The 6862-nt window shown below is 44.1% G+C and overlaps 1 non-coding gene across 1 annotated transcript; it reads left to right on the top strand.

Annotated features, from left to right (window-relative positions):
• The first annotated feature begins 5920 nt into the window (after window positions 1-5920).
• LOC145391319 (5S ribosomal RNA) lies at window positions 5921-6039 on the top strand. Its single transcript, XR_013895833.1, has one exon. It is a non-coding gene; the product is annotated as a 5S ribosomal RNA (ribosomal RNA).
• Window positions 6040-6862: the final 823 nt, after the last annotated feature.

The following is a 6862-nucleotide window of genomic DNA, read 5'->3' as shown; positions in this document are numbered from 1 at the left end:
TGTTGGAAGGACACAAGTCAAGAGTGAGAGCAGTGGAAATGAGTTATTTAAGAGGAGCCCGTGGAGTCGCATGGAGAGACAGGCTGACCAATGAGGATATAAAGGAGCGTTGTGGTGTGGATGTGGATGTGATAGGAAGTGTTATGGGAACACACTGAGGTGGTTTGGCCATGTGGAGAGGATGGAGGGTGAAAGACTGACGAAGAGAGTGTATGTGAGTGAGGTGGAGGGGTGAAGAGGGAGGGGGAGGCTGAGGATGAGATGGAGGGATGGGGTGGAGAGGTATATGAGAGAGGGGTGTGTGATTTGGGAGCAGGGCAGTGAAATGGCGGAGGACAGGACGACGTGGAGGCTATTTGTTTGTGGCCACCCCAATCGGGATTAAGGCGTCTGGCAATAGATAGATAATTGAGAGAACACATGCCAAAATACATAGTAATGAAATATTAGCCCAATATTTACCTTGGTAAAGCCATGGATGAACATCGAAGTGTCTGATTCCCCATACGACTGTATGGTTTTTGTTTTCTTTTTCAGGTTTGGTTTCGGTTTTGAAGGCTAAAACATGTTTGCATGGGTCGGCCTTGGTCACCATGGCACTATATTCAAAATTCACCTGCGCAGCCAAGGCTGTATTGAGCAGCAGCACTCGGAACAGCCCAGGTTGTATATAAGCAGTTAACGGGTTAATTACCCACTAAACCACCAGGTGCCATTATTTGGCTATATGGTTACCAACCAACACGGGAAACAGTTTCCTGTACCATCTGACTTATCACCCAGTGTTGAGTCCTCCACAGGCGGCAAAGTACCAATAAAAATGAAAGAAGACACCTTTGAGTGACTCCAGAATATAATTCAAAGTATACTACAGCAAAGAAGAAACAATTTTATTATTGACTAAATGTGCAATTTATAATATTCAAAGTTTATGCTACTGAATGAACAGAGACCTTGATAACTCCTCATGAGAATTAATTATTATAGTATTAATTAAATTTAAATATACTTATACAATGACAGGGAATTGTCCAGAGTGCAAATTGTACTGACGGCGAACTGTCCATGTTTTGATGGTGAATTGTCCAAGAACCTCTAGACTACCAATAAGTGCATAAGTATGAAAGTAATCAGTACTGATTTATCAAAACCTAACCCATGATGACAACATAACCTCATTTAGTTTTTTAATTAATTCTTTACCAACTGGGTGTGGCCTTTCCATATTTTCCACTGAACTGAGTATTACACAGGTTATTTGTAATTTTTCCTGGATTTTCACAATTGCTGGGAATTTAAACTTACCTTTGAAATACATAAATGGGGATTTTGAATGCATAAATATACCACCGATGTCTACCAGTAGCTACCAATATTTTACATTCCTAATGCGCATTTTTTTACACTTGAAAGCTGGCTGCCAGACATAAGTTAGGTTGGATTGGGCTTGGTATGGTTAGGTTAGGTTAAATCATTAAGTTTCCCACAGCTTTGACACTGGATACACTGATGCATCCAATTGAAGTGATGGTTGGCAAACAACGTGACCAGTCAGAGATCGCCAGTAAACACTGCCCCGGTCAACCTGGCCACTTCCTTAAATATCCAAAAATTGGTATATTTCTTTAATTTCCAATGACATCTTGCAGTCGCAATTCAACGGTCAACTATGTTGCACATATACAAAAATTACTTATCTTCAGATTGTGTTTGTTAAAATATGGATGGAACTGAGGGCCCATCTGGTAAGGGATTCCCCATTTTTCTTTTTTAACACTAGCTTACCCCTTCCTTAATGGGAGGGGAGGCACATTTGACAGCCATCACATAACTGTCTAAGGTAGGTGGCTAGTGTATTTTTTTGGTGACTTTCAAGATCGGGATTGATTGGGATGTTTAATGTCATGAAGGAAGGGTCTGGAAGATATGGAAATCTTTCCTTTGAACCCCTCCATCCCCCTCCACCGATGAAGGGGTAAAAAAAAAAATAAAAAAAAAAAATAAAAAAAAAAAAGGCAAAACCTACATTCAATTCTGAACCAGATCTTGATCTGCTCCATGATCTGTAGTTGTCTAATAAGAATGCTTCCGCTCGTTTCTAATTCGCAGATAAGAATTAATTAAATACAGTAACTTACTGGTGGTGACTTATCCTTGAGGTCAAACTTTACACGTACACCTCATGCAGTTTTCGACTTTTCGTTAACATTTTCTAGTAGATTTGGTCATTCTAAGAATCTTTTCTTCTATGACATTTCCCTTGGAAACTGATAATAAACAAGTTACACGTGATTTATTTCTACCAATCACAGATGAGCGTGCGTTGCGACAGCCAATGAAATTCATCCTCGACGAAGACGAGGATATTGATTAAGGAAAACTTCTAGGTTAGGTTAGGTAATTTTGATAGGTTAGGTTAGGTTAGGTAATTTTGATTGGCTAGGTTTGGTTAGGTTAACTTCCTTTAGCTATAAAAATAGGACATTTCACGTGGTAGTAGGCATCCAATTACCAGAGTGTTTTCTGTTTCTCGTTTATTATCAATTTCCGGGAAAAATGTCATAGAAGAAAAGATTCTTAGAATGACTGAATCTACTGGTAAATGTTAACGAAAAGTCGAAAATCGCATGAGGTGTACGTGTAAAAATTGACCATCCCTCAATACCAAAATGAAGCCCCTTCCACAAGATCATCCTGGTGGGAAAAAAGACTAAACACTCAATGACTGGACCTTCGTACAGTTCATCATGAAAATTAGTTTATTAACTAATTAATATTAAGCGTATATTTTGAAATGTTAAACGTGTACTTAGGAATGTGTGATATCTTACCAGAGTCTGATTTGACAACCCTGCAAGTGTTGGATTATGTGGAGATACAGCGGAATCAGCATCAGCAAAATATTACTGACGTCCATGTTGCGTCGTCAGTGGGCTATTGTACGCATGATAATATGCTTGTACGGTTCCGGGACAATTCGCCGTCAGACAATCCGCCACCAAAACATAGACGATTCCCCCCGGTCAGGACAATTCGCACCCAAGACCAATCCCCGTCATTCTATAAATGAAATTAATGAACTAATTTTCATGGGGAACCGTAGTAGTTCACGGTATAGAATTAGTGACACCTGTTTTTCTTTGTCATGTTACTATTCATATAATAGCTTCACAATGAAAAATTCATCTCGCACCGAAACTTCCGCACGGAAGAGGATATCTCTGCTTATATCTGTTGCACTTCACCGGTTCATAACTTTGGCACCTTTAGAATTACCCTACACTGCGCTTCAGCTGCCTTCCATTATCATCTTCACTCTACATCATGCTGCATCATCGCTCCATACTTTATTTATCAATCACATATTTTGACGGCGAATTATCCCGGCACCGTACAACAGCTGACTGACGCCACAACATGAAAAACGATACCACGTTCCTGATGCTGATTCCGCCATCTCTCCACACAGCCCAAACATTTGCAGGTTTAAATATCAGACTCTGGCAAAATTTCTCGCATTCCAAAGTGCACTTTTAATATTTCAGTGTTTAAACTTAAGAATAGTTATTGGGATTGTCGGATCAGCTCGGTAGATTCAGAGAGAAATAACTGTGCAGAAATATGGCAGCTTTAATGCTTCACCGTAGGGAGGAAAAAATTTAAGTTTATAATAGAGAGAGAGAGAGAGAGAGAGCGATGCCCGCCCCCACGGGAAACAAAGCGAGGGGTGTCGGAACACCTACCCCAGGAAGGACCCACGGCCCCACGCCCATCCCAGGAGGAAACCCAGCTGAGGATTATGGAGAGAGCGACAGGCCTGAGCGATATGGGCCTATGGTCCGTCTATTTTATGAAGAGAGTTTGGGCGTTGTCCCTCTTGGGGAGTCTCTGTCCCACAGTGTTGTCATACTTTGTACTGGGCAACTTAATCGGATTAGAAACAAGGCGCAAATGACAACTCTCCCTCCCAGCACACCACTCTCTATCCTCTCTGTCTGTCTGTCTGTGTCTTTGTATATAGAAATTGCATTTTTTGTAGATGTATTTCTATAAAGTCTATACAGTTTTATGAATTATTAGAATTTGAGAAAGAGCCTCCTGACTGATTGTCTCTTTCTCTCTCTCTAACATTATTTTTTATTATGACTGTGATTTTCTTGTGGTAGGTGGTGGCAACCATCATCCACTCACTTGATGTAATGCTGCCTACTTCCTTAGCTTTTATCATTCTTTTTCTGTGCCTGCCCTCTCTTCCTATTTCTCCTATCTTTCCTGTCACTTCTTATTTCTTTTCTTTCCTTTACAGGTGGCTTTACATTGAGTGACAAGCCAAATGGTTTCCTGTAAGCCAAGAAACTATTTACAATGCTGGGTGGTAACCATATAACCAAACCATACGTGCTCCCTACATGTCAACAAGTGGGTTGGTGGAGGGTTGGTGCCCCTCCCTGTAAAACAACTAACTCAGTGTCAAATGGCCACCCTTTGTGGGATTATGGTGTCTGGCAATAGATAGATAGATAGTGATTTTGTCCTTAAACTATGATGTTTTATTTGTGGTTTATAATTTCGATTTATTTTCCACACCATCTCTGAGGTTGAGGAAAAGCATCCTGACTGTTTTGTTGCGCTCCTATTCAATTTCCACCACATTCCCTCCCTCCCTCCCTCCGTCTTGCCTTTTCTCTCTTATCTCCGGCCTCTCCAACCTCCCTCCCTCGCTGTCTGCCTATCCCCCTTATCTCCATTCCCTTTCCCTCCTCTCTCTCTCTCTTAATGTCTGTCTGTCAACATTATGTTTTTCTTATGAATGTGATACTTTCCATAAAGTATGATGTTTTACTTGTTCTCTATAATTTTGACTTTTTTTCCACACCACCTTTGAGGTAAAAGTCAGGGTGCGTTTTTTTTTATAGAGGTTTTCCCCAGGTGACGGCCATTGTATACACCGGGGAAGGGACGGCCACTGTACGCCCTTCAGCTGTTGCCCCCTGCAGCCCCACGGTGACGGCCACTGTATGCACCAGGCAGGACGTGACAGCCACTGTACGCATGTCGGCTGGTAAACCAGGCAGAGGCAGAACTGCAGTGATGCCACTGTACGCACCAGGGAAGGAACGGCCACTGTATGCCTTTGCCTCCTCCTTAGGGAACAGCACCGCGGTGACGGTCACTGTACGCACCAGGGAAGGGATGGCCACTGTATGCCCTTCAGCTGTTGTCTGTAGGGCTCATGGAACTGCGGTGACAGCCACTGTACTCACCAGGGAAGGGACGGCCACTGTACGCCCTTCATCCACAGTCCCGGAAACTATCCATTCGGAGGAAGTCCCTGGCTCGGCCCACTACCCATCCGGAGGCCAAGTGGGACATCTCTCTCTCTCTCTCTCTTTCTCTCCTCGCAGGTGCAGCCTCCCAGAGGAATTGTAGTTTGAGGAGTGGTGGCAAGGACCTATCCCGAGCCTGGGGATCCACGCCTTACAGGCCGCCCCTGGACGACGCCCAATGCTGACGGATGCCACGAGGAAGGGATGTCACAAGCAGCTCCTGATGGTGGTCCAATCCTGTGGAGACCGCAGCCCTCAGTCACCCAGGGACACCCCTAGGACCCCAGGGCGGGGCCTCCTCAGCCCCACCTGCGACGAACCTCCACCAGGAGCAGGCGAAGGCAGGAATGCCTGTTGGCCCTGTTCAGCCCCAGTCCAGAGGGCCACCTCCCAGATCGAGGTCCCAGCAGGAGAGGGCATCCCTGTATGCCAACCAACAGTCCCATCTAGACGACATCACCCCTGGCACTAGTTCCGTGCCCCCCTACGATTTACCTCCCATGCCCGGGCGCCACCTGTAACAAGCCCAGACCCCAGCAGCCAGAGACAAGCCTGACAGTGTCCATATTTACCTGTACCTGTATATTATTCCTGTATATTGTAATACCACGTTGAGTACACCGCTTCCCGTTCGATCAGCGAAGTTAAGCAACGTTGGGTCTGGTTAGTACTTGGATGGGTGACCGCCTGGGAACACCAGATGCTGTTGTCATCCCTACGTCAAGTGGGGTTGGTGGAGGATTAGTGCCCCTCCCTGTAAAACAATTAACTCTAAGCCCTTGGCCACCCTGTCTGGGATACATGGCGTCTGGCAATGAATGAATGAATGAATATTGTAAGGGATTGTAATTAAGGCAATATATGTGTAAGGTTGGTTGCCAAGTTTATATGCCCTGTTCCTCTTGTAGTGTATTCTTGTTCCAGTCTCAAAAGAGAACCCCGCTCAGTAGCTAGTGTTCTTAGTATGAGAAGTTGATCTATAAAACCCAACATAATGATATCAGTGATGTGTTCCGCTTACGAAAGAGAAAGCTGAAGTGTGATGTCACATAACCATGACAACTGCCATGCTGGTTCTACACAAACATCTGATATCGTGGCTTTTCTTCTGGGATGTCTCTCACTTAGGGTCAGTCTTCATAGATGTGTCTCTGGTGCTCGTAATTTTCCTCGTTGTACCCATCTGTTGTCAGTGAGTTTAGTGACCTGTGATCATACAGTGTTGTGCTAGTGCGTTCAAACCGTGTGTTGTTAGTGTGTAAACAGAGTGTTTTCCAGTGTTACAGTGTTGTGGTAAAATGCTTTGAAGTGCCAAAATCTAGTGTTAGCAGTGCGACGCAATACCAGTTCTGTGGTCATTTACCAAATTGGCATCGAATCAGCACTTTTAATAGGAAAATATTATAATTCTCTTCACCATGAAGTGTCCACCCCCATGAGAAGCCCAGGGAGAGGTGTTGCAACACCCACACCAGGTAGGACCAACAGCCCAATACCCACCCCAGGAGGAGACCACGTGGAGGCACATAGGTAGC

Source organism: Coenobita brevimanus, chromosome 17 (assembly GCF_032717465.1).
Source record: "Coenobita brevimanus isolate Jiangsu-jjx chromosome 17, ASM3271746v2, whole genome shotgun sequence".
Taxonomy (NCBI): domain Eukaryota; kingdom Metazoa; phylum Arthropoda; class Malacostraca; order Decapoda; family Coenobitidae; genus Coenobita; species Coenobita brevimanus.
This window is presented reverse-complemented; position numbering and strand designations above follow the sequence as displayed.